Source organism: Saccopteryx leptura, chromosome 3 (assembly GCF_036850995.1).
Source record: "Saccopteryx leptura isolate mSacLep1 chromosome 3, mSacLep1_pri_phased_curated, whole genome shotgun sequence".
Classification (NCBI taxonomy): domain Eukaryota; kingdom Metazoa; phylum Chordata; class Mammalia; order Chiroptera; family Emballonuridae; genus Saccopteryx; species Saccopteryx leptura.
The window spans coordinates 243,307,973-243,335,658 of record NC_089505.1 but is presented as its reverse complement, the minus strand read 5'-3'; the positions used below and the strand labels follow the sequence as shown (position 1 = coordinate 243,335,658).

Genomic DNA, 27,686 nt, shown 5'->3' with positions numbered 1-27,686 from the left:
TAATACTTCTCAGCATTTATTAAATATTTGTAGAACTTTTTTCTTTATTCCAAACAGAAATTCTGTCCCCTTTAGGTAATAACTGCCCGTTCCCACTATCACCATGGTCTTTCATTTTTTCCCACTGTTTTCCCTCATGTCTTTTAGCTCATTTTGAAACAGCTGATTCCACTTATCATGTTTTGTGAGCCGGTATTTTCTGATTTCTCATTGAAGGAGTGAGTCATCCACGTAGCATCTGGTGGCAAAAATCAGGGGGGATTTAGCCCCCCTGGAAGAGAAGGGAGTCTTCTAAAAACAGATGTGCCTTCCCGGGGTTGAGCACTCGTATAGTTACAGTACCAGCAGGCAAGTGCAATGCCCAGTCATCAAACAACTTGTGACAGGACTCCACCATGCTTGGGTCATGCAGAAGGGTCTGCGGGCTGAACCAGAGGCTCCATTGGGGAGCTCTTTTCCTGAAGAAATTCTTGGCAGAGACTCAGACAGCGATTGGACTGTGAAGCTTGGAAATGGGACCAATCTTTCCCACCTCAAGTGCACAGAAGGCGCCCCCAGTCCCACCTGTTGAGTCACTTGGCCCGCCCTTCCAGTTCCTGTGGCTTCACTGTGCTGAGTTCAGTCTGACAGGAGAAGCAGATGCTGCACAGCGCTGGGAATTTCAGAGCCCATTTCCAGGAAAGGTTTGTCCTGAATAAGATGGGCAAAAGCTGAAATGTGTGGCTACATCATAAGGGGACCGCTACTATCTCTCCTGCAAGTTCAGGCCTCACTATTCTCCCAATGGGAGACTTATTTGGCCTATCTCTCTCACAGCTAGTGGCCCTGCCTTGCTGAGCTAAGTCCCACAAAGATACTGGAGAGCTACTCAGAACAGGACCTTTCTTGAAGGCAGAAGGATTTTGCTTGGGAAGAAAAAGAAGTGCCCAACACCCCCTTACAGACCTGCTGGTTCTACCACAAATGGTAGACTAAATATGCCTTCCAACGTCTCAGCTCTGAAGGGATCAGTATTACACAGAGTTGAGACATTCTCAGTGTGTATCTCTTATAAGCTATTGTCTGAGACCAGGACAAAGTGCTCAGCCCTTTTCTGTGGGGTTCTTGGGTACCACCCTCAATGGGAGACTCTTTTGATATCTCCTCCCTAGTCCCAGGTGGTATCACTCTTTTGAAATTGCTCCTGCAGAGAGGATGGAGGGTGGCACCCGGTCTTTCTTCAAAATGCTCTGGAGGAAGACCAGGAAACCCTGAGGGGTGGCAGTGTAGCTGTCAGGTTTCAGGTAGATGTGGACCTCGAAAACGCTTGGAAGTTTCATAAATCTGTCCCCAGCTCTAATCTGGAGGAAGTCGACCCTCCTACACACACCCAGGCTCAGCAGATGCCACAAATAGTGAATAGCATGATAATTCCTGACAGGTAGCTCAAGGCCAGTTACACACAACACCTGACACAGATCTGTCCCTGAACCCTACCTAAGCACACCCAAAACCAACACAATCAGTGTTGGGCTACAGGAAATACCAGACTTTGACCCAACTGGCCATAAAAGTGGCACACCCAAAGAAAGAGACTGGCAAGCACCATTCTCTGCTGGGAACAACTCTGCCTCGAGGGGCAGTCCCGGCACAGGGACCCAACACAGTGATTGAGGTTTATCCTTATTATTAGATAGCCTAAACGGTTAACTCCTCCCAAGAAATGGCCAAAAGCATTCAAGACTAAATTACAACAGCACGTGCACAAAACCCACAAGAATCATTCCTGGAACAATGTGCTCAGGTGATCTGGAAGACAGCACCACTGAGCCCACCAAGACATCAACTTCATAAACCCATCATAACAAGTCTGGGAGCCATAGCTGCTCTACCTAATACACAGAGACAAAATGAGGAGACAACGAAACATACCTCAAATAAAAGAACAAGAGAAATCCTGAGAAAAAGAATTAAATAAAATAGAAGTAATCAAAATATCAGAAGTAGGGCTTAAAAGAGTAGTTATAAGGATGCTCAAAGACCTCAGGGGAAGAATAGGTGATCTCAGTGAGAACTTAAACACTAAATCTTAAAAAGGACATAAAAAAACATAAAAAGAAGCCAATCAGAAATAAAGAACACAGGTATGTGAAACAAAGAATACACTAGAAGGTATCAGTAGCAGGTTAGATGAAGCAGAGAATTGAATCAGCTATTTATCGACAAGATGACAGTAAGCATCCTAGCAGAGCATCCAAAAGAAAAGAAAATTAAAACAAAAAAAGTCTGCCTGACCAGGCGGTGGCACAGTGGATACAGCATCGATTGGGACATGGAGGATCCTGATTCGAAATGCAGAGGTCGCCGACTTGAGCGCGGGCTTATCTGATTTGAGCAAGGCTCACCAGCTTGAGCCCAAGGCCACTGGCTTGAGCAAGGGGTCACTTGATCTGCTTCCCCACCCCCCGAGAAGGAACATATGAGAAAGTAATCAATGAACAACTATGTGCTCCAACGAAGAATTGATGTTTCTCATCTATCTCTTTCTGTCTGTCTGTTCCTATCTGTCCCTCTCTCTGTCTCTGTCACACACACACACAAGAAAAAGAAAGTAAAGAAAAACACTAAAGAACGTCAAAGGGATCTTTATAACATCATCAAGTGTAATAACATCCATACCATGGCAGTACCAGAAAAAGAAGGAATGAGGAGGGGATCAAAACCTGTTTGAAGAAATAATGACTGTAATCTTACTTAACCTGGTGTAGGAAAATGTCACACAAATTCAGGAAACACAGAATTGCAATTAACAAAAATGTAAAGGCCTTGGCTGTTGGCTCAGTGAATAAAGTGTTGGTCCAAGTCCAGGCATTATAGTTCGCTTCTCAGTTTGGGCACACATGAGAAGCGACAATCTGCATCTCTTCCCCTCTCTCTTCCCTTTCTCTCTCTCTTCCCCCTCAGAGCCAGTAGCTCAATCGCTTTGAGAGTTGTCCCTGGGTGCTGAAGATAGCTCAGTTGCTCCGAGCGCTAGCCTCAGGCAATGAGGATAGCTTGGTTGGTTTAAGCATCAGCCCAGACATGGGTTGCCGGTAGATCTCAGTTGGGGTACATGTGGGAGTTTATCTATCTCCCCTCCTTTCACTAAAAAATAAATCAATACAAAATAAATAAAGATGAATAAAGAGACCCACACTTCAGAAGCCCTGGTCAGAGGCTCAATGAATAGAGTGTTGGCCTGCTGTATAGATGTCCCAGGTTCAATTCCTGGTCAGAGCATACAGGAGAAAGACCATCTGCTTCTCCCCTCTCCCTCTTCCCCTCCTCTCCTTCTTCCCCTCTGGCAGCCAGTGGCTCAATAGGTGCGAGCATGGCCCAAGGCGCTGAGGATAGTTCAGTTAGTCACAGCTCGTCAGCCTCACATGCTCAAAACAGCTCAGTACGTGAGCAGTGGCTCCAGACGGGGTTTCTGGGTGGATTTCATTTGGGGCAATTGCAAGAGTCAACTTCACTATCTCCCTGCTCCTTACCCCAAAAATAAAAATAAACACATCATAATTGCAATGGCAAAGGATAAAGACAAAGAGAATCATAGAAGCAGCAAGAAGGACAAAGTTAGTTACCTACAGTGGAGCTCTCATAAGTCTGTCGGCTGATTTCTATACAGAAACAAACTCTTCATACCAGAAGGGATTGGCAAAAAATAGTCAAAGCGATGAAAATCAAGTACCTATAACAAAGACCACTCTTTCCAACAAGGCTATCATTTTAAATTGGAGGCCAAATAAGGAGCTTCCCAAGCCAAATAACCTCAAGAAGCTTACATAGTTCATTACCACCAAAGTAGCACTGCAGGAAATGTTAAAGGATCTACTTACAGCAGAAGAAGAGGAGGAGGAGGAGGAGGAGGAAGATGAAGAAGAGCAAGAAGATGAAGAAGTAAGAGAAAACGGAGAAGAATAAGAAGAACAACAACAACAATAACAAAGAGGAACATATATATATATAAAGAATAAAACAGAAGATGACGTCAGAGTAATGGCGGGGTAGGAAGCGATACCGATAAATCTCCCCCAAAACTCAACAAGATCTTCAACCAGAAACAGAAAAACCTATACTTGGAGCTTCCAGATGCTTCGCAATACACCCAAAGGTATGATTGAGTGAAAAATTGGCTAAATATATAACCAAACCCCGAAGGAAATAGGGAGTAAGAAATGCTCCGCCTTCCTCACTAACCTAAACAGGGCGGCTTTCTCTGGTAACTGTGAATATAGAAACTGAGGCGGGCAAAGGGGGTGAATACATCCAGGCCGCGACACAAACGGCCGAACCAGGCTGTGGCACGGAGATCCAAGCCGAGGAAAATCTGATCCTGTGGCAACCCGGGCAATACAAGCTAACACTCACGCCAAACCCAAACAAAGAAAGACAAGCGGCGCGGACATTTTACCCGGTCTCCTGGTCGGTGCGCAGTTAGTGGGCGAGAGATTTCTTCCTAAGCCCCGGAAGTGGGTGCCCGTGTTGCCCCACGGAGAGGCAGGGTCAGAGGCCTTTCTGTGGGCCGAGGGCAGAGTCTCTGGGCAGCCCCAGCGCCCTGGGAAAGCCACGCACGGGAGGGAGTGAGAACTAATTCCAACGGTGAAATTTTCCGTGCTGCTGGGGGTTTCACTCAGAGGGAAACGTGGCCGGCCTCATATCCTGGTTTGCGCGCGCAGATAAGGAGTGAGCGATTCCTCCGAGTGCCTCGGCAGTGCGCGCCCGTGTTATCGCACAGAGGGGCAGAGTCAGGGGCCTTTGTGTGGGCCAAAGCGGAATCTCGGGCCGCTCCAGCGCCTTGCAAAAGCCGCGCACGGGGACGGAGCGAGACTCAATTCCAACGCTGCAACTTTTCCCTGCGGTTGGGGGTTTCACTCAGAGCGTGAGACTGCTGGCCGGATATCCTGGTCTGTGCGCGCAGCCAGTGAGTGAGAGTTTCCTCCAAGTGCCCCGGAAGTGGGCGCCCGCTTGTGTTACTGGACAGAGTGGCAGAGCCAGAGGTCTTTGAATGGCCGGAAAGCCCGCCTGATTATGCTAGCAGCTCTGACTGACTGAGCCTTACCCAGAGCCCTGTGCTGAGTGGAAATAGAGTGGGGAGTTGCCAGCTCTTTGAGCCTCTTACTATCCAGGCAGAGGCAGCAGCAACCCCATAGCTGGATTATCAGGCTACTAATTGAGGAAGGAAAGACTAGGAGAAAGGCTCCAGGAACACGGACTCTCTCACTGTCGGAGCCTATAAATGCTAATAGCCTTGACTGCCAACGAGACTAAAGCACAATACATGACATTGCCATAGAGACTTATCAACTGCAAACCTCCACCTGAGCGTGGCAAAGGGGCAAAACCCGGGGTACAGAGTCACCGACCAGGAAGAGGGAGAGAAAAGAAAAAGCAAGAAGATAACCTCTCAAAATCAAGAATAATCTGCAGACTTTATAACCTATCCCATTTTATTATATTTGTTCGTTTGTTTCTCTTATCTTCATTCTTGATACTTTTTTTTTCCTCCTCCAATTTGGCCGATTAACTCTCTACCGGTCTTACTCTCTCCTCTCCTTGAACTACACTACCCATAAGTGTTACATCTCCCATTATCTTTTCTCTTCTCTTCCTTTCTCTCTGAGGGTTGCACTCCAAAACCCTTAACTCTCTCTCTCTCTTTCTCCTTTCTTTTTTCTTCTTTTAGTGGTTCCCTCTTTTTTTTTCTCTCTCTCTCTTTCTTTTCCCCCTCTATATTAGTTTCTTCCTTTCTCCTTTACATCTCCTCTCATTCAAACCTCAATAACAAACAAATTATCTTATCTGGGACTCAAACTCATGTTTGTGGCATTTTGGGGGGTTTTTACTTCACCTTTTTAACTCACTAGCAGTGCTCCCATCCCTGGCTCTCCATATTATCTAGTTCTTGTTCCACTAAATACAATAGTAACTTTTTAATTTGTCCCCCCATTTTTCCGTTTTCCTCTTAATCCTCTCATCATAACTCTTAGACAACCAACACCTAAAAGCAAATCATTTTATTCTTGACCCAAATTTTTTCCTTATTTGCTTTTTGTGGGTCCATATGCTCTTTTTTTTTTCTTTTTTCTTTCTTTTTTTTTTTTTTTTTTTTTTTTCCCTTTATTACTTTTCCCCAATTCAGGCCCTCCATCACAGGCATTGTTTGTTATAATTCACAGTCCACCACAAGATTTTATCAAGAAAGAGGAGAGAGGAGAGGAGAGGAAAAAAGGAGGGGGGGGAATAATTTCTTTTTTTTTTTTTTTTATTTTAAATTTTTATTTTATTTTATTTTTCTTTATTTCATTATTAATTTTTTTAAAAAAAAACAACTCTTTTCGATTTTTTTTTATTATTTTTTTAAACTTTTTATTCTTTATTAAATCTCATTAATACTATCAACAAAACCACCCTCAGATGCCATTAAGGAAGAGAAAATCGAATATCATGGATACAAAAGAAAGAGAGGTAACACAGCTAGATGAGGAAAAATCTATGGAGAAAAAATTTAATATATTGGAAACCTTGGAGCTAAATGACAGAGAATTCAAGATAGAAATCCTAAAAATCCTCCGAGATATACAAGAAAACACAGAAAGGCAATTTAGGGAGCTCAGAAAACAACTCAATGAACACAAAGAATATATGTCCAAGGAAATTGAAACTATAAAAACAAATCAAACAGAGATGAAAAACTCAATTCACGAGCTGAAAAACGAAGTAACAAGCTTAGCTAATAGAACAGGTCAGATAGAAGAGAAGATTAGTGAAATAGAAGACAAGCAACTTGAGGCACAACAGAGAGAAGAAGAAAGAGACTCAAAAATTTAAAAAAATGAGATAGCCCTACAAGAATTATCTGACTCCATCAAAAAGAATAACATAAGAATAATAGGTATATCAGAGGGAGAAGAGAGAGAAAATGGAATGGAGAACATACTCAAACAAATAATAGATGAGAACTTCCCAAGCCTGTGGAAAGAACTAAAGCCTCAAGTTCAAGAAGCAAACAGAACTCCAAGTTTTCTTAACCCCAACAAACCTACTCCAAGGCATATCATAATGAAATTGACACAAACCAACAGCAAAGAAAAAATTCTCAAGGCAGCCAGGGAAAAGAATACAACATATAAAGGAAGGCCCATTAGATTATCATCAGATTTCTCAGCAGAAACTCTACAAGCTAGAAGAGAGTGGACCCCAATATTTAAAGTCCTGAAAGAGAGGAACTTTCAGCCACGAATACTATACCCATCAAAGCTATCCTTCAAATATGAAGGAGAAATAAAAACATTCACAGATACAGAAAAGATGAGGGAATTTATCATCAGAAAACCCCCACTCCAGGAATTACTAAAGGGGGTTCTCCAATCAGATACAAAGAACAAAAAAAAACAGAGCCACAAGTAGAAGCTCCAAGAAGAACACAATAAAACCAAATTTAAACTGTGACAACAACAAAAAGAAAGAGGGGGAGAAGATGGAGATTAACAGTAGCAAAGGACGATGGAGTGCAAAAGTACTCACAAAATAGTTCGCTACAATGAACAGGGTAGGGACCCTTTTCATTATTCAAAGGTAACCACCATTGAAAAAACCACCACAGAAGCACATGAGATAAAAAAGATAGCAACAGTGGAAAGATGTATGGAATACAACCAAATAAAAACAAAAGATAGAAAAACGAAAGAGAAGGATCAAACAAGACACAAAACTAACAGAAAGCAAGATATAAAATGGCAATAGGGAACTCACAAGTATCAATAATTACACTAAATGTAAACGGATTAAACTCACCAATAAAAAGGCACAGAGTAGCAGAATGGATTAAAAAAGAAAATCCAACTGTATGCTGCCTACAGGAAACTCATCTAAGTAACAAGGATAAAAACAAATTCAAAGTGAAAGGCTGGAAAACAATACTCCAAGCAAATAACATCCAAAAAAAAGCAGGTGTAGCAATACTCATATCGGATAATGCAGACTACAAGACAGGAAAAGTACTCAGAGACAAAAATGGCCATTTCATAATGGCTAAGGGGACACTGAATCAAGAAGACATAACAATTCTTAATATATATGCACCAAACCAAGGAGCACCGAAATATATAAGACAGCTACTTATTGACCTTAAAACAAAAATTGACAAAAATACAATCATACTTGGAGACCTCAATACACCGCTGACGGCCCTAGATCGGTCATCCAAACAGAGAATCAACAAAGACATAGTGGCCTTAAACAAAACACTAGAGCACCTGGATATGATAGACATCTACAGGACATTTCATCCCAAAGTGACTGAGTATACATTTTTCTCCAGTGTACATGGATCATTCTCAAGAATTGACCATATGTTGGGCCACAAAAACAACATCAGCAAATTCAGAAAAATTGAAGTTGTACCAAGCATATTTTCTGATCATAAAGCCTTGAAACTAGAATTCAACTGCAAAAAAGAGGAAAAAAATCCCACAAAAATGTGGAAACTAAACAACATACTTTTAAAAAATGAATGAGTCAAAGAAGAAATAAGTGCAGAGATCAAAAGATATATACAGACTAATGAAAATGACAATACGACATATCAGAATCTATGGGATGCAGCAAAAGCAGTGATAAGAGGGAAGTTCATATCACTTCAGGCATATATGAACAAACAAGAGAGAGCCCAAGTGAACCACTTAACTTCCCACCTTAAGGAACTAGAAAAAGAAGAACAAAGACAACCCAAAACCAGCCGAAGAAAGGAGATAATAAAAATCAGAGCAGAAATAAATGAATTAGAGAACAGAAAAACTATAGAAAAAATTAATAGAACAAGGAGCTGGTTCTTTGAAAAGATCAACAAAATTGACAAACCCTTGGCAAGACTTACCAAGGAAAAAAGAGAAAGAACTCATATAAACAAAATCCAAAATGAAAGAGGAGAAATCACCACGGACACCATAGATATACAAAGAATTATTGTAGAATACTATGAAAAACTTTATGCCACTAAATTCAACAACCTAGAAGAAATGGATAAATTCCTAGAAAAATACAACCTTCCTAGACTGAGTCAAGAAGAAGCAGAAAGCCTAAACAGACCTATCAGTAGAGAAGAAATAGAAAAAACCATTAAAAACCTCCCCAAAAATAAAAGTCCAGGTCCTGACGGCTATACCAGCGAATTTTATCAAACATTCAAAGAAGACTTGGTTCCTATTCTACTCAAAGTCTTCCAAAAAATTGAAGAAGAAGCAATACTTCCAAACACATTTTACGAAGCCAACATAACCCTCATACCAAAACCAGGCAAGGATGGCACAAAAAAAGAAAACTACAGACCAATATCTCTAATGAATACAGATGCTAAAATACTAAACAAAATACTAGCAAATCGAATACAACAACATATTAAAAAAATAATACATCATGATCAAGTGGGATTCATCCCAGAATCTCAAGGATGGTTCAACATACGTAAAACGGTTAATGTAATACACCATATCAACAAAACAAAGAACAAAAACCACATGATCTTATCAATAGACGCAGAAAAGGCTTTTGATAAAATACAACACAATTTTATGTTTAAGACTCTCAACAAAATGGGTATAGAAGGAAAATATCTCAACATGATAAAGGCCATATATGATAAACCATCAGCTAACATCATATTAAATGGCACTAAACTGAAGGCTTTCCCCCTTAAATCAGGAACAAGACAGGGTTGTCCACTCTCTCCACTCTTATTTAATGTGGTACTAGAGGTTCTAGCCAGAGCAATCAGACAAGACAAAGAAATAAAAGGCATCCATATCGGAAAAGAAGAAGTAAAGGTATCACTTTTTGCAGATGATATGATACTATACATCGAAAACCCCAAAGAATCCACAAAAAGACTACTAGAAACAATAAGCCAATACAGTAAGGTCGCAGGATACAAAATTAACATACAGAAGTCAATAGCCTTTCTATATGCCAACAATGAAACAACTGAGAAGGAACTCAAAAGAATAATCCCCTTCACGATTGCAACAAAAAAAATAAAATACTTAGGAATAAACATAACAAAGAATGTAAAGGACTTATATAATGAAAACTATAAACCATTGTTAAGGGAAATCGAAAAAGATATAATGAGATGGAAGAATATACCTTGTTCTTGGCTAGGAAGAATAAATATAATCAAGATGGCTATATTACCCAAAGCAATATACAAATTTAATGCAATTCCCATCAAAATTCCAATGACATTTTTTAAAGAAATAGAGCAAAAAATCATCAGATTTATATGGAACTATAAAAAACCCCGAATAGCCAAAGCAATCCTAAAGAAAAAGAATGAAGCTGGGGGCATTTCAATACCTGACTTCAAACTCTATTATAGGGCCACGACAATCAAAACAGCATGGTATTGGCAGAAAAATAGACACTCAGACCAATGGAACAGAATAGAAAGTCCAGAAATAAAACCACATATATATAGTCAAATAATTTTTGATAAAGGGGCCAACAACACACAATGGAGAAAAGAAAGCCTCTTCAATAAATGGTGCTGGGAAAACTGGAAAGCCACATGCAAAAGAATGAAACTGGACTACAGTCTCTCCCCCTGTACAAAAATTAACTCAAAATGGATCAAAGATCTAAACATAAGACCTGAAACAATTAAGTACATAGAAGAAGACATAGGTACTCAACTCAGGGACCTGGGTTTTAAAGAGCATTTTATGAATTTGACTCCAATGGCAAGAGAAGTGAAGGCAAAAATTAATGAATGGGACTACATCAGACTAAGAAGTTTTTGCGCAGCAAGAGAAACTGATAACAAAATAAACAGAAAGCCAACTAAATGGGAAATGATTTTTTCAAACGACAGCTCAGATAAGGGCCTAATATCCAAAATATACAAAGAACTCATAAAACTCAACAACAAACAAACAAACAATCCAATAAAAAAATGGGAAGAGGATATGAATAGACACTTCTCCCAGGAAGAAATACAAATGGCCAACAGATATATGAAAAGATGCTCATCTTCTTTAGCTATTAGAGAAATGCAAATCAAAACGGCAATGAGATACCACCTCACACCTGTTCGATTAGCTGTTATTAGCAAGTCAGGTAACAGCAAATGTTGGAGTGGCTGTGGAGAAAAAGGAACCCTCATACACTGTTGGTGGGAATGTAAAGTAGTACAACCATTATGGAAGAAAGTATGGTGGTTCCTCAAAAAACTGAAAATAGAACTACCTTATGACCCAGCAATCCCTCTACTGGGTATATATCCCAAAAACTCAGAAACATTGATACGTAAAGACACATGCAGCCCCATGTTTATTGCAGCATTGTTCACAGTGGCCAGGACATGGAAACAACCAAAAAGCCCATCAATAGATGACTGGATAAAGAAGATGTGGCACATATACACTATGGAATACTACTCAGCCATAAGAAATGATGACATCGGAACATTTACAGCAAAATGGTGGGATCTTGATAACATGATACGAAGCGAAATAAGTAAATCAGAAAAAAACAGGAACTGTATTATTCCATACGTAGGTGGGACATAATAGTGAAACTAAGAGACATTTATAAAGTGTGGTGGTTACGGGGGGGAGGGGGGAATGGGAGAGGGATAGGGGGTGGGGAGGGGCACAAAGAAAACAAGATAGAAGGTGACAGAGGACAATCTGACTTTGGGTGGTGGGTATGCAACATAATTGAACGACAAGATAACCTGGACTTGTTATCTTTGAATATATGTATCCTGATTTATTGATGTCACCCCATTAAAAAAATAAAATTATATAAAAAATAAAAAAAAAAGAATAAAACAGCAGTAAATATTAATAATAACTATTAAGCTAGGCCCTTGTTGGTTGGCTCAGCGCTAGAGCGTCAGCCCAGCGTGTGGATGTTCCTAGTTCGTTTCCCAGCTAGGGCACACTGGAGAAGCACCCATCTGCTTCTCCACCCTTCCCCCTCTACTTCCTCTCTATCTCTCTCTTCCCCTCCTGCAGCCAAAGCTCCACTGTAGCAGAGTTAGCCTACGCGCTGAGGATGGCTCCATGGACTCCACTTCAGGTGTTAGAATGGCTCCTATAGCAGCAGAGCAAGGCCCCAGAGGAGCCGAGCATCGCTCCCTGGTGGGCATGCAAGATTGATTCCCCCTCTGCTTCTCACTTTGGAAAATACAAAAAAATAATAATAATAAGCATTAATGCAAGTGAATTAAATCATTCAATTAAAAGACACAGGGTAGCTGAATGGGTAAGAAAACATGACCCATGTATATACTGTCTACAAGAAACCCACCTAAGAAGAAAAGATATACACAGGCTGAAAGTGAAGTGATGCAAAAGAATATTCCATGAAAATGGAAAAAAATAAAAGCTGGCATAGCAGTGCTTGTATCCCTACAAAATAGACTTCAAAACAAAGGTTGCAACAAGGAAGAAAGAAGGTCACTACATAATACTAACGGAATTGATCCAACAAGAGGATATAACCCTTGTAAACATACATAACCCAACACAGGAGCATCTAAATATACAAAGAAAATCTTAGTGGAAATTAAGTGACAGACAGACAACATTAGAATCATAACAGGGGATTTTAGCACTCCAATGAATTCAATGGCTAGCTCTTCCAGACAAAACAATCAACAATGCAACATTGACCTTAAATGACGCACTGGATCAGATGGATTTAATTGATCTTTACAGAACATTTCACACCAAAGCAGCAGAACATACATTCTTCTCAAGTGCACATGAAGCATACTCAAAGACAGATGACATGTTAGCACACAAAATAAGCCTTTTTTTTTAAGAGAGAGGAGGGGAGATAAAGAAATTAAATCCCACATGCACCCTGACCACGATCCACCCAGCACACCGTATACCAAGGCTACGCTCAAATCAATGAGCTATCCCTAATGCCTCAGGTTAAACTCAAAGCAATTGAGCCACCGGCTCCAAGAGGGAAAGAGAGAGAAGGGGGGAGGGAAGTGAAGAGAAGCAGAAGGTCGCTTCTTATGTGTGCCCTGACCAGGTATTGAACCTGGGATATCCACACACCAGGCCAACATTCTATCCACTGAGCAAACTGGCCAGGGAAGAACACAGAATAAGTTTTAATTAATTCAAGAATATTGAAATTAGCCTTAGTCACATAGCTCGGGTGGTTGTAGAATTTTTCTGAAGTATAGAAGTTGCCAGTTCAATTCCTGGTCAGGGTACACACAGAAACAGATTCTTACTGTCTCTCTCCTACTCTCCCGCTTTCTCTCTCTAAAATCAATAAAATATGCATTAGAAAATGTATAAAAATCGGCCCTGGCCGGTTGGCTCAGTGGTAGAGCGTCGGACTGGCATGCGGAAGTCCTGGGTTCGATTCCCGGGCAGGGCACACAGGAAAGGCGCCACCTGCTTCTCCACCCCTCCCCCTCTCCTTTCTCTCTGTCTCTCTCTTCCCCTCCCGCAGCCGAGGCTCCATTGGAGCAAAAGATGGCCCGGGCGCTGGGGATGGCTCCTTGGCCTCTACCCCAGGCGCTAGAGTGGCTCTGGTTGCGACAGAGCTACGCCCCGGATGGGCAGAGCATCGCCCTCTGCTGGGCGTGACGGGTGGATCCCGGTCGGGCGCATGCGGGAGTCTGTCTGACTGCCTCCCCGTTTCCAGCTTCAGAAAAATCCAAAAAAAAAAATAAATAAAGAAAATGTATAAAAATCATATCAAGCGTCTTCTCTGACCACAATGCGTGTATAAAACTAGATATGAATTACAATAAAAACATGACATTCAAACACACAGTGGTGAAATAACATGTTATTAAACAATAATTTGGTTAATGATATAAACAAAAGAAATCAAAAGTCACCTGGAGACAAATTAAAATAAACACACAACCATCCAAAATATATGGGATAGAGCAAAAGCAGTCCTGAGAGGGAAGTTCATAGCATTACAAGCCTACCTCAAGAAGAAAAATCTTCAAAGTACAATCTAAGTTTATACTTAAAGGAATTAGAAAAAGAACAACCAACAGAGCCCAGGTTAAGTTGAAGGAAAAACATAATAAAAATCAGAAAAAAGCCTGACCCATGCAGTTGCAGTGCATTCAGCATCAGCTGGCACACTGAGGGTCCAAGATCAGAATCCCGAGGTTGCTAGCAACAGGAAGGGCTCGATGGCTTGAGCGTAGGCTGCCAGCTTGAGCATGGACATGCCAGCCTGAGACCTGGGTTGCCAGCTTGAGCACAGGATCATTGCTGTCATTTTAAGGTTGCTGTCTAGAGCAGGCGTCGGGTACCTATGGCTCGCGAGCCAGTTGTGGCTTTTTTGATGGCTGCATCTGGCTCGCAGACAAATCTTTAATAAAAAAAATAATAATATTAAAAGTATACAACATTCTCATGTATTACGATCCATCATTTCCTACCGCTCATGTTCATCGTTGAGGGTGGCTGGAGACAATCACAGCTGTCCTCCGAGACAACACCAAATTTTATTAAATAATGCATAACATACATGAGTCATTGTGAAGTCAGGAAGTAAACTTTCCTCCTTTTAATCAAGTAGTCAGCTAGCGAATTGCAAAAACCCTTTTGACGAAGATGGCTAAAAGAAAAAAAGATGAGAAGTATAGTACTTTTCAGCAGGAATGGACAGAGGAATTCACCTTTGTGGAGAGAGCACGTTCTGCAGTGTGTCTAATATGCAATGATAAAATGCATCGATGAAATGGTCAAATATGAAGCGGCACTTCGACACACATCATACTACATTTGCATCGAAATAACCAGTGGGGAACAGCAGGAAGAAAGCATGTCAAGAGCTACTGTGCACACTGCACGCTAGTCAGCAGCAACGCTGTGTTTGGACTCAACAAGGTGACTGGAATTCTGCTAGCTTTGCTGGTGCTTTAGCAATTGTGAGAAACGGAAAGCCATTCACAGATGGGGAGTATGCCAAAACATTCATGCTTGATGTTGCCAATGCATTTTTTGACGACTTTTCAGATAAAGACAAGATAATCAAATGAAAAATAGACCTGCCTCTGTTGGCAAGAACTGTTCACGATCGTACCATCATGATGGCAAATCAAATTGAGGCAACACAAGTGAAGGACATAAATGCAGGACCATTCTTTTCATTGCTTTGGATGAGTCAACAGACGTAAGGCATCTGTCCCAGTTCATCGTGATTGCAAGGTATGCTGTCAGTGACACACTACTTGAGGAAAGTCTTGCTGTTTTGCCTGTGAAAGAGACAACAACAGAGGAGGATTTATTCAAGTCTTTCATTGAGTTCGCTAAAGAAAAAATTCTACCAATGGATAAACTTATTTCGGTGTGTACTGATGGTGCTCTGTGCATGGTGGGGAAAAACAGAGGATTCATAGTGCTTCTTTGAGAACATGAAAAGAGACCCATCCTAACTTTTCACTGCATCCTATATCAGGAGGCGCTTTGTGCTCAGATGTGTGGTGAGCAGCTTGGTGAAGTGATGTCACTGGTCATTCAGGTGGTCAACTTTATTGTTGCCTAAGTTTCAAATGATCGCCAGTTTAAAACACTGCTGGATGAAGTTGGGAATAATTATCCTGGTCTGCTTCTGCACAGCAATGTGCGTTGGTTGTCAAGAGGGAAGGTGCTCAGCCGTTTCAGTTTGTCTGTGCGAAATCTGCACTTTTCTTGAAATGAAAAACATCAAGCATCCTGAGTTAGCTTACACTGAGTGGCTCTTAATATTCTCTCTCATGGACATGACTGAACATCTGAACCAGTTCAATGTGAAAATACAAGGAGTTGGAAATTTAGTCTTATCCCGTCAATAAGCAGTGTTTGCATTTGAAAACAAGCTGAAACTCTTCATGCTTGACATTGAAACAGGTGGTTTACTAAACTTTGAAAAACTGAACCAGCAAACACAATTCGGGAGAAATGAAAAAACTTCAACCCATGGACTGGCTGATTGTCAAAACTTGGAACGTGCTTCCTGTCACATACCACACACTGCAGCGTGAGTATGGCTGTACTGACGATGTTTGGCTCTACGTATGCATGTGAGCAGTCTTTTTCACATCTAAAGAACGTTTAGACCAACCTATGATCACGTTTAATGGATAGAAGTCTCAACGCCTGCATGAAGCTTAACCTCACCACGTATCAACCAGACTACAAAGCAATCAGCAAAACCACACAGTATCAGAAGTCGCATTAATGGTAAGAAATACTTTATTCATCACTGGTTAAAAACAGCATAACAACGGTATTAAAAAGAATTCGAGGACTTATTGTACTTTAAAAGTGTTGATCTTACATAAAATGAACACATTTACTTGTATTTAGTGTTAAACACATTGTATGGCTCTCACGGAATTACATTTTAAAATATTTGGCGTTCATGGCCAAAAAGGTTCCCGACCCCTGCTTTAACAATACACCTAAGGAAAAAAGAACAAAGCATTCAAATGAAACAGAAAAACTGACACCACAGAAACACAAAGGATTCTAAGAAAATACTAGGAACAACTATATGCCAACAAAATGAATAAAATACTAGAAACATGCAATCCTCCAAAATTCAATTACACAGAATAAGAAAATCTGAAATGACCAATTACAACTTAAAAAACTAAAGCAAGAATCAAAGAAGTCCCAGGAAATAAAAGTCTTACACTGGAGGGCTTCACAAGCAAATTTTACCAAACATTCAAAGAACGAATACTTACCCTTTTCAAACTACACCAAAAATTTCAAAAGGAGAAAAGACTTTCTCTGTCTAGGAGGCCAGCATATTCCTATTTCCAAAACCAGATACTGACACTACAAAATAGGAAAATTATACGCCAATAATATGTGTGATTAACATAAGTAATAAAATTCTTCTTTATTTCCTCTTTTTCACAGAGACAGAGAGTCAGAGAGAGGGGTAGGTAGGGTCAGACAGACAGGAAGGGAGAGAGATGAGAAGCATCAATTCTTTGTTGCGGCAGTTTAGTTGTTCATTGATTACTCTCTCATATCTACCTTGACCTGGGGACTATAGCAGAGCGATTGACCCCTTGTTCAGCCAGCGATCCTGGGCTCAAGCCAGTGCCTGTGGACTTCAAGCCAGTGACCTTTGGCCTCCAGCCAGTGACCATGAATCATGTCTATTATCCATCTCAAGACAGGGACCCCACACTCAAGCCCAATCACCCCGCACTCAAGCGGTGACCTCAGGATTTTGAACCTGGGTCTCCTGCATCCCAGTCCGACATGCCTTATCCACTGCACCACTGCCTGGTCAGGCAGATGCTAAAATTCTTAACAAAATAAGAGCAAACTGGATCCAGAAATATATTAAAAAGTTCAGACACCATAATCTACTAAAATTTATTGTGGTGATTCAAGGTTGGTACAATATTTGCAAATCAATAAACATGATATATCACATAGACAAAACAAAGGATAAAAATCACATGGTCTCATCAAGAGAGTCAGAAAAAGCATTTGGTAAAACCCAGCACCCACTTATGATAAACACTCTCAGCAAAGTGAGAGCTTAGAGGAATCATAGCTTAATAAAGGACATATATAAGAAACCCGAGCCACCCTCATACTCAGTGGGAAAAAACTAAGAGCAATTCTCTTAAGATCAGAAAAAATACAAGGATGTCTGCATTCACCATCTTATTGAACATAGCCCTGGAATTTGTAGCCACAGGGATCAGACAAGAGGAATAAAAGGCATCCTACCGAAAAGGAGAAAGTAAAACTGTCATCATTTCCACAGGGCATTATATTGTACACAGAAAACCCTAAAGACTCTACCAGAAGAGTAGATATAATAAATAAATTTGGCACAGTACAGAGTACAAAACTAATATTTAGAAATTGGTGGCATTTTTATACACCAATAATGAACTATCAGAAAGAGAACTAAGAAAACAATCCCATTTACTATTGCAATCACAACAATAATAACAAAAAATACGGTACCTAGGAATAAATTTAACCAATGAAGTAAAAGGCGTGTACATGGAAAATCATAAGATGCTCAGGAAATAAACTGAAGAAGAGACAAATAAGTGGAAGCATATACTGTGTTCATGAATAGCAAAATTAACATAGTAATGCCCATACTACACAAAGTAATATACAGCTTCAACATAATTCCTGTTATAAATACCAAAGGCATTCTCTCACAAATCCAGAACAAATATTCCAAAAAATTTATGAGACCACAACAGATCTCAAATATTCTCAGCAATATTAAGAAGAACAAAGTTGGAGGTATCATATTACTTGTTATTAAATTATATGAAAAGGCCTAGGTTCCAAACAGCATGGTATTGACACAAGAAATGGCATATAAATCACTGGAACAGAATAGAGAGCACAGAAATAAAGCCAAGCCTTTACAGACTATTAATATTTGACACAGGAGGCAAAAACGTACAATGGGTAAAGAAAGTATCTTTAACCAATGGTATTAGGAAAACTGAACAGATACATGTAAAACGAAATAAGAAATAAGAAATTAGACTACCAACTCATACCATACAATATACTCAAAATGAATTTAAGATTTAAATTTAGTCCAAGAAGAAAACAACACAGTAAAATTTCAGATATTTCTCATCGTAATATTTTTGCCAATATATTTCCTTGGAGAAGAAAAACAGGAAAAAATAAACAAACGGAACTACATCAAAATAAAAAAGCTCTTGCACAGCAAAAGAAACCATAAATAAAATAGACAGGAACCCACTGAATGGGAGAATATATTTGCCAATAAAACATATGATAACGGGTTAGTGTCCAAAATACATAGAAAACATACAACTCAACAGTAAGACAAACAACTCAATTAATGGGCCAAGGACCTGAAGAGATACTTCTCCAAAGAGCACATACAGGTGGCCAATTGGCCTATGAGAAAATGCTCAACATCAGTAATCAGCAGAGATGCTAATTAAAACCTCAATTAGATAGCATCTAATGCCTGTCAGAATGGCTGTCATCAATAAATCAACAAACAAGTGCTGAGGAGGACATGGAGAAAACATTCTCACACACTGTTAGTGGGAATGTAGACTGACGCAGCCACTATAAAAAGCACTATGGAGTTTCTTCAAAAAATAAAAATGGAACTGTTTTTCCATTCATCAATCCCACTTCTGGGAATGTATGTGGAGAAAACCACAGTACTAATTCCAAGAAACATAAGCACCCCTATGTTTACTGCAGCATTATTTACAACCGCCAAAGTACCCATCAGTAAGGAGAGTGGATAACAAGGCTGTAATGTTTAAACAATGAAATACTACTTGAAAGCAGTGCATGCTGGAAACAGGATAAGATTCACTAATAGAAAATGTTTAGGCTCTCAGAACAAAGATTAGAAGACAGCACGTTGCTTGTTTTTTACTTCACCCCCTGAAAACTTCTGCTATTTCCAAGAGTTTTTTGTACCGGCTAATATCTGAGTAAGGCTAGGGACTGGACTTCCGTCCTTCATTCTGCTGACTGGGGCTGTTGTTTCCACTCCGCCCCTGGAGCATGTCCTCTGGTCTCCAAGTAACTTGTTGTCCCTGCGTCAGGAGAGTATTATGTTAAGTGAAATAAGCCAGGCAGAGAAGAATAAATACCATACAATCTCAGCATATGTGGAACGAACAATCTAATGAACTTACCAACAAAATAGAAACTGAGGCATGATTACTTAGACTGAGAGCTGTCAGAGGGAAGGTGGTTGGGGGGGGGGCTGGATGAAATATGAAAATACCAAGCAAAAAAACGATATCTAAATAATGCATAGACATAGACGATAGTGTGGTGATAGCAGGAGGGAAATGGGTGGGGGCAGGTGCACATGGGCACAGCTGGGATAAATGGGGATAGAACTTTCCCTTGGGCAATGGGTGCAGATGCATGTGGAGATGTTTTATTGACTTGTACACTTCAAACCTGTATGGTTTTGTGAACCAACGTCACCCCGATAAATTCAAGAAAATAAAAAAAGGCAAAAAAAAACAACCCCCTCTTTAGAGCTCATGGGGAGAGGACATCTGGCAACCATGAAAGGATGAAAAAGCCTGTGGGCAGGTGAAGTCGGCAGGCAGGCTCTGCTCAGGAATATCTATCATTTCATTCCCCTCTGCCTCTACCTTTATCTTCTTTCCTAAAATGTAGAAAACGGAATCTCTCATCTGTCGCCTTCCCAGCTCCAAAACAAAACAACATGGAGCACATATTGCACAGAAGCCTTGAGCAGACTGGGTCCCTGAGTCACACCAATGAATCTTCCCACTGATTCACACTGGCACTGGAGAGTGAGCAAGACAAACTTTTGTCACATGAAGTCAGTCAGCTTCAGGGTCCAGGACTGTAGCCTAATCAACCCCAGAACTTCACACATCGTGGCCCTTGGGTCATTCCTGACACTCATCATTTACGTATTGTGTGGATGCTTCTGCACTACAACAGCAAGAGATGAGTAAATGCAAAACAGACCACACAGAGCACACCCAGTCCTTCATAAAAAGATTTGCTCAACCCTAACCTAGTTCACCTTGATTGTCACAATGAAAACAAAGTGAGAAAAAACCCAAAGCATTCAGCAAACAGGATTTGACACTAGCAGTAAGACCTTGAGCAAGTTACTGTTATTTTAGTGGCTGTGTGCAAAATCGGGTATTAACAGTATCTATTCCCTAATGTGTTGTGAGATGAAATTAGTTCTTGCATGTAAAACAGAACCAGGAGGCTTTGGAAGAGGGATGCTGGAGTATCTGAACTAAGGGCAGGGATATGAGCTGGTGCATGGAAAATCACTAAGGCAAAACCTAGCACCGTCTAGACATCTAGTAAATGTTTGTAATTACTATTCCAATTATATAAAAGCAAAATACAATTTAACGGAAATAGACTAGAAGTAAAATAACAAATAATATTGATTATGTTTAAAACTATGAACAGCCTGAGCAGGCGGTGGCGCAGTGGATAGAGCATTTGACTGGGATGCCAAGGAACCAGGTTCGAGACCCCGAAGTCGCCAGCTTGAGCGCGGGCTCATCTGGTTTGAGCAAAAGCTCACCAGCTTGGACCCAAGGTCGCTGGCTCGAGTAAGGGGTTTCTTGGTCTGCTGAAGACCTGCAGTAAAGGCACATATGAGAAAGCAATCAGTGAACAACTAAGGTGTTGCAATGCTCAATGAAAAACTAATGATTGATGCTTCTCATCTCTCCATTCCTATCTGTCTGTCCCTGTCTATCCCTCTCTCTGATCTGTGTCTGAAAAAAACAAACAAACAAACAAAAAACAAAACAAAAAAACAAAAAACTATGAACAGGTAGGATTTGTAGGTTTTTTCCATTTTTTATGGCATTTTGTGTTGTAAATTTTTCTATGATGAATATATATACACTTTATAATCAGAAAAAAATCAGTTTTTTATAAATGCTACAAAATTTTAGATTTGTCATTTCACAAAACATCTTTAGTTGACATTCTACAAATGACACCATCCAATAACGTCCCAATATTTTCTTCTTGTGAAGACAGTTTATCTATAAAAATGAGATAAAATATGCTAATTATCCATGCACTATTAAGTTTTATTATACAGACATATGTAAGTGAAATTAAAAATTTTTTTTTTTATTTATTCATTTTAGAGAGGAGAGAGAGGGAGTCAGAGAGAGAGAGAGAGAGAGAGAGAGAGAGAGAGAGAGAGAGACAGGGGGGAGGAGCTGGAAGCATCAACTCCCATATGTGCCTTGACCATGCAAGCCCAGGGTTTCGAACCGGCGACCTCAGCATTTCCAGGTCGACGCTTTATCCACTGCGCCACCACAGGTCAGGCTGTAAGTGAAATTTAATATCATTCAATTATTGGGATCATTACATGAAATTACTAATGTGATGAAAATAATGCACAGTAGATGGCAATTGGTTACTAGGCCAAAAGTGCCCTTTAAATTGCAATTATGGTGGTAACTCTCTAAACAAAGAAATCAAATCTGTACTGTACTCTGTAAGTTTGATATTTAATTCTCAGTTCATTCTTAATTAGAGAATGCTTTTTATCAAATAAGTTTTTTCCTTTTTTATGTTTACTGAGGTGACAGTGGATAACAAAATCATACAGGTTTCAGGTGTACAAATAATTCTACAAGACAATACCCAAAATGTCTGTCCATCAACATTTATCCCAATCCCCTCCACATAAGCCTGCATCATCCAATTTTGTGTATGTGATATTATTTATGAAATAATTTTTATTACATTAATCTTTCCTAAAAGTTAAAAAAAATAGCAGCATTGGTGAGCAACAGCATCAGCATTACTACTAGACCTCATCTATCACACTCTACAAATGTGGCCTTACTAACCTTTTTGCACCTGTAATATTACTTATTTCCAGAAGACTTGTCAGAGAAACTGGATGACCCTCTACTTGAGATATTCGGTCTACTTGATCTATTTCTTTTTTTCCATCTCCAATGTATACAATTAGAATTGAGGTGTCATTTGCTGACATACCAAATGTTTTCAAAGCTCATGAAATCTAGGGAAACAAAAGACAAAAATCAGTAGTTTTATTTTAGAAGCACCTTCCCATTTGCTGTCTTCCCTGCTGGGGTTCTTATTTTCATACCCCAAGGGTCTCTGCCTACCGTTTATATCTTACGATTCCTTCCTAACATCCACCAGTTCCCCTCTAGAGCACTCTGCTCTAAGGGGCACCTCATTCCTATGGAGTCAAGCTCAGACATCCAGCATGGCACACAAACAACCCCTGCCTCTGGCCACAGAGCACCCTCAGCCACGTACTCCCGAGTCCCAGCCAGTCAGGACTATTTGGAGATCCCATCACCATTTCACACTTCTCTGCCTCTGCTCACACTCTGGAGCAGTGTTTCCCAACCTTTTTTGTGCCATGCCCCACCTTAACCTTTCTAAAATTTTTATGTCCCTCCCATGGAACATACATAATTTTTAACATTAAAAAATTGATTTGTTCACTTAATAATCATAAATGATAGGTTCTAGGAAGAAATCACTATGAAATTGTTAACAAAACACAGTAAGTAAAATTTCAAAACATATAATGTAAAACAGAAATTTAAATTCCAAATAATTTTAATACACTTTTTTCTATATTAATTTATTATTTTAATTTAGTGTGATCCTTGCACTTGATGCTTGCTGCACAGAGATTTTATATTAGGTTCCAATTTGGTTAGCTTTAGTCTCAAGTCTCCACGTTGTGTTATATCCAGCCGATTTCTTTATTTTACCAGTAAATCATTTACAGTACTAAATCCACATTCAGCTAAAAATGAAGATGGAAATGGTAGCAATAGTTTTCTTGCACATTTGGTTGAATTTGGGTATTTGATTTGTTTCCTCACAAAGCCATGCCATCACTCCTTTGATATTAAATAAAGCTTTAACTGACTCATCATTTTGCAATTCTGCGAGTTCTTCTTGATACTGCATATTTGATATATCAGACAAATCCACTAACATTGGCTGCATCATCCATGTTGGGAAATCAATTTGTTTTAAATCAGAAAATCTTTCTTTTAAATCAGCCGATAGAATATTCAAATGATTGACAATAACAAGTAAAGCAGTATCAGTTACTTCACATTTTTGGAGCCAATGAAACTCGTTTAAAGTTTTTGTTGTTAATATGTTTCTGACATAACTCAATATTGGTAATGAAACCAAATATCTTTGCTTTTGCATCGACAAGAGTTTTATTTGTTCCTTGAAGTTGCTTATTTAATATAATATTTAGTTTTTCAAAGATATCGGCTAAATAACTCACAAATGCTTTACCATCTATTGTTAACAGATACTTCATTTCAGGTTTGTCGCTTAAAAAAATCACTAAGAGTATCAAACAGTTCCATAAATCTTTTCAAACAGTTTCCTTTAGATAGCCATCTTACTTCAGTATGAAGTAAAAGTCTCACATGGTCTTCATTTTGTTCTTCACAAAATAGCTTGAAAAGATGCTCACATTTGGCACTAGCTTTAATAGCATTAACACACTTTATTACTGTATGTAATACTTCATTCAGAACAGGCGAGATGTTTTTAGCTACCAAGTTTTCCCTATGAATAACACAATGCACAAAAATCATTTCTGGATTCGCATCTTTCATCAATTTTAAGCAGCTATTTTTCTTGCCCATCATATTGGGAGCACCATCTGCAGCACAAGATGTTATATTTTTCATTAGTATATCATTGACATCTAAGTAGTTTTTTAGCTTATTATATATATCTTTGGAGGTAGTGGTGCTTTCTAATCTTTTACAGAACAACATTTCTTCAGCAAAATGTCCTTTATCAATATATCTTACATAAGTTATCAATGCTGCCTCACTGTCTCTCAAAGTTCATTCATCCATTTACAAGGAGAATTTTCTTGTTTTCAGCTTTTCAATAAGTTGTTTTTCAATATTCTCACTCATTTCGTATATTCTTCTGCTAACAGTATCGTCACTGAGTGGCATAGCTTTTACATCTTTGTAAAGCTAAACTTCAACTCTCTGGCAACCTCTCTTCACTATTATTCTGTTTTGTTATTAAAAATAGGCTTATGGGAATTTAGCCACCAAGTCAATGCTAAAGAACTCACGCCTTATTATGACAAGGTCAAGAAAAGCAAAATGAGTAAAATCCATATTAATTACTTGTTATTTCGGGACAGGTTGAAAATAATTTCAGTAGGGAGAGTTCTCGTCTTCATTTTTCCTAGTCTGTACAGATGAACTGCTTTGTTTGTTGCCACAAGTATCTGAAATGGATGGATGATCTGAAGAGAACAAAGAGAATTAATTACACATAGAATCTGGGGTACTCTGCAGATGCACACCCCATTCGATGGTAATTCTACAGTCAGGGTGTTTTACCTCATCACAATTCCTATAAACTATACTTTCAAAACAGATCGCAACATGTGGGTTTCAGAAAATCATAGAATTTTAAAGCTTCAAAACTGTTAAACAAGCGCTGGCCGCTTGGTTCAGTGGTTTATTAATGAACCTTCCATGACCTTTCACCTCGAGTCTCCAGCATTTTTCACATCTTTAAATAACAGAACAGTCACCCTGCACCCTGGAAAGAGGTCCAGCTGATGTGTTGACTGCATTTCATAGGTAAGCAGGATTCTAAGGCACACAACCAAAAACTGAAACACTTCTCTTGGTTAAGTTAACATTACGGTTTATAACAAAACATCCCTGTTAACAAATAAATGGAAAAAACTTCAATACTGGCACGACACAAATGTTACCTAGAAAAATTTATCCTCAAAGCACATCTGGCAGCTTCATGAGATATTGTCTTTCTAACACTGCTGAGCTTTCTGTAGCTTCCTCTCCTTGGCAAAGGATCAAGGTTGCTGCCTGATCCCTGGCTGGACAGATGAGGCGAGCTCAGATACACCTCTGAGGAGCAGCTTCCCTGTGCACAACAGGGAGAACACCAGAAATTCTTAGACCACAGTTTACCTATGGTATTAACAAAACCGCACTTCCACTCAGCCTTTTTAACTTTTGAGCTCATCATATTACTTGTATTTTAGCATAACCTCCACACACATATAAAGGAAGAAAATTACTTTATACAAAAGGTATGGCACGACCCAACGATCAGTATTTCACACATGGATTTTAGCACAGAGGGCAGACTATTAAAGAATCAATAATATTAGACTTAAAAGAAGCATAAGACACAACTCAAATAATGAGAGAGACATAACTATAACCTTGGATGGAAAAACAAAGCACTGAAAACATTTGAATTCTAAAAAAATTTCAATCAAAGTCTTAATAAGTTTGAGTGAAGCAATTTGATAGGTTCATATAATCAATCTATTTCAATAGTTCCCTTTCTAGAACTCATTCTCAGTAATCAATTAGAAATTGAGAATTTATGTAATAAGATATCCTTATTCTAACAGAAAAATATTGAAAAACTATTATCTAATAACGGGACAGTTTGTGCCTAAACAACCATTGAAAACTGTAGTCTATTAAATGCTTGACCTGTGGTGGCACAGTGGATAAAGCATCAACCTAGAACACAGAGGTTGCCAATTCAAAAGCCTGGGCTTGCCTGGTCCAGGCACAAACAGGAATTGATGCTTTCTGCTCATCCCCCTCCTTTCTCCCTACCTCTTTCTCTTTTCTAAAAAAGTATTAATAAAGTCTTGAAGAAAAAAAACTGTAGTCTATTAAAGTAATTAAAGATGTGTGAAAAAAGCAAGAAATAACATTAAATTAAAAGATGATTGATCGCTTCTCGGCCATTTGATTAAGATGAAGTGTAAAATATCTGATTGGAAAAGAAAACATAAAATGTGGCATAAATTGTGTGGTTTTGAAAGAAGATACACAGTCAACAACAACAGCAAAAAAAAAAAACAGTGAAAATACAGTATACAAACAAGTTATACCACACTTGGTGGAAAAGCATCTGACGTTTTATGTTACAACCTGGAAAAAAAAAATCTATAAATAATGTACTGGCATATACGAGTTCAATCTTATTGTCATAATAGTATCCAATCAAGAAAAAAGATACTAAATGTAATGAATATACTCAAAATATATACTCAAAAGATACAGGCAAAAAAGAAAAACGTGAAGGAAACACCCAAAATATGGTCATCTTGGGTAGGATTATAGTCAATCTTTTACTGTCCTCTACAGAAAATGTTTGCGATTATGTTCCGAGTTTTCTTCAGAGACCACACATAATATATTGAGTATATATAATCGTGGAAGAAAAAAACCTTTTCTGCTTTTAGTTTTCACATTGGGGGAAAGGGACCCTTAGAACACATCAAAAGTGTCTGGCATAAAGAAGTTTTATATAATTCACTCTTAGGCCAGAAACTTAGAATCATTTCATTAAATCCATACAGTCTTGTCAATTTTGCCTCTTAAATACCATTTTATCCAGTCCACTTCTCCCCTATACCCACTGGCACCCACCTAGACCACCATCTCTCATGTACAGCTGTGGCCTCCTAGGAGTGGTCGCCTCACAATACCTGCCCTCCGATCATCCAACCTCTACCCGGCAAAGTGAATCTTTCAAAATGTAAACCAACTCTTGCCTGTGGGCCGCTCTTGTTATGAGCCCCCACTCTACGTTAAGGCGTTCCAGATTCCGATACCTGGGCCTTCCTCCTCTTCTGCTGCCAAGCACACCTCTGCCTGACCCGGCTCTTGCGGCTGTGGCCGCCATGGGCTTCTCAGCTTCAAGTCACCAAACTTTCTCCCACACTCTGCCCTCTCGGCAGGAAGTTGTACAGACTCGATTCTTGCCTCCCTCCAACTCGCTATGAGTCCATTTTCCAGAGCGCTCAGGGTCCCAGGGGCGGCCCCTATTACACGGGCTCCTTAGCCCATCACAACGTGACATGAGCGTACAGTCCTAGGGGAGGCTTCCGTGCTGCCCTCCCAGGGCCCGGCCTCCGGAGGCGCTGGATAAACAAGAGCGGAGGGAACGCCAGGCGTCATCCCTGACACCCGCTTACAGAAGCTCTATGTTGCTCCTATGCTCACCCACCTCCAGCACTCCTCCTTTCGGCCTGGCTGGGCTGCTCTATCGCTGGTAGAAGTCACCGCCTCTCACCCTTGCTGACTCAAAAGA

General features: G+C 39.7%; 1 long non-coding RNA gene across 6 annotated transcripts; it reads right to left on the bottom strand.

Annotated features, from left to right (window-relative positions):
* Positions 1–27,686, bottom strand: LOC136400786 (uncharacterized). 6 transcript variants are annotated; one of them, XR_010750386.1, is made up of 6 exons: positions 27,208–27,686; positions 25,318–25,487; positions 24,716–24,837; positions 22,397–22,572; positions 14,453–15,271; positions 1–690 (listed from the first exon to the last, which is right to left on the bottom strand). It is a non-coding gene; the product is annotated as an uncharacterized lncRNA (long non-coding RNA). The 6 variants fall into 6 exon arrangements; XR_010750385.1 differs by lacking the exon at positions 14,453–15,271 and adding an exon at positions 19,476–19,594 and having other exon boundaries at positions 27,208–27,684; XR_010750384.1 differs by lacking the exons at positions 1–690; positions 14,453–15,271 and adding an exon at positions 16,233–19,594 and having other exon boundaries at positions 27,208–27,683.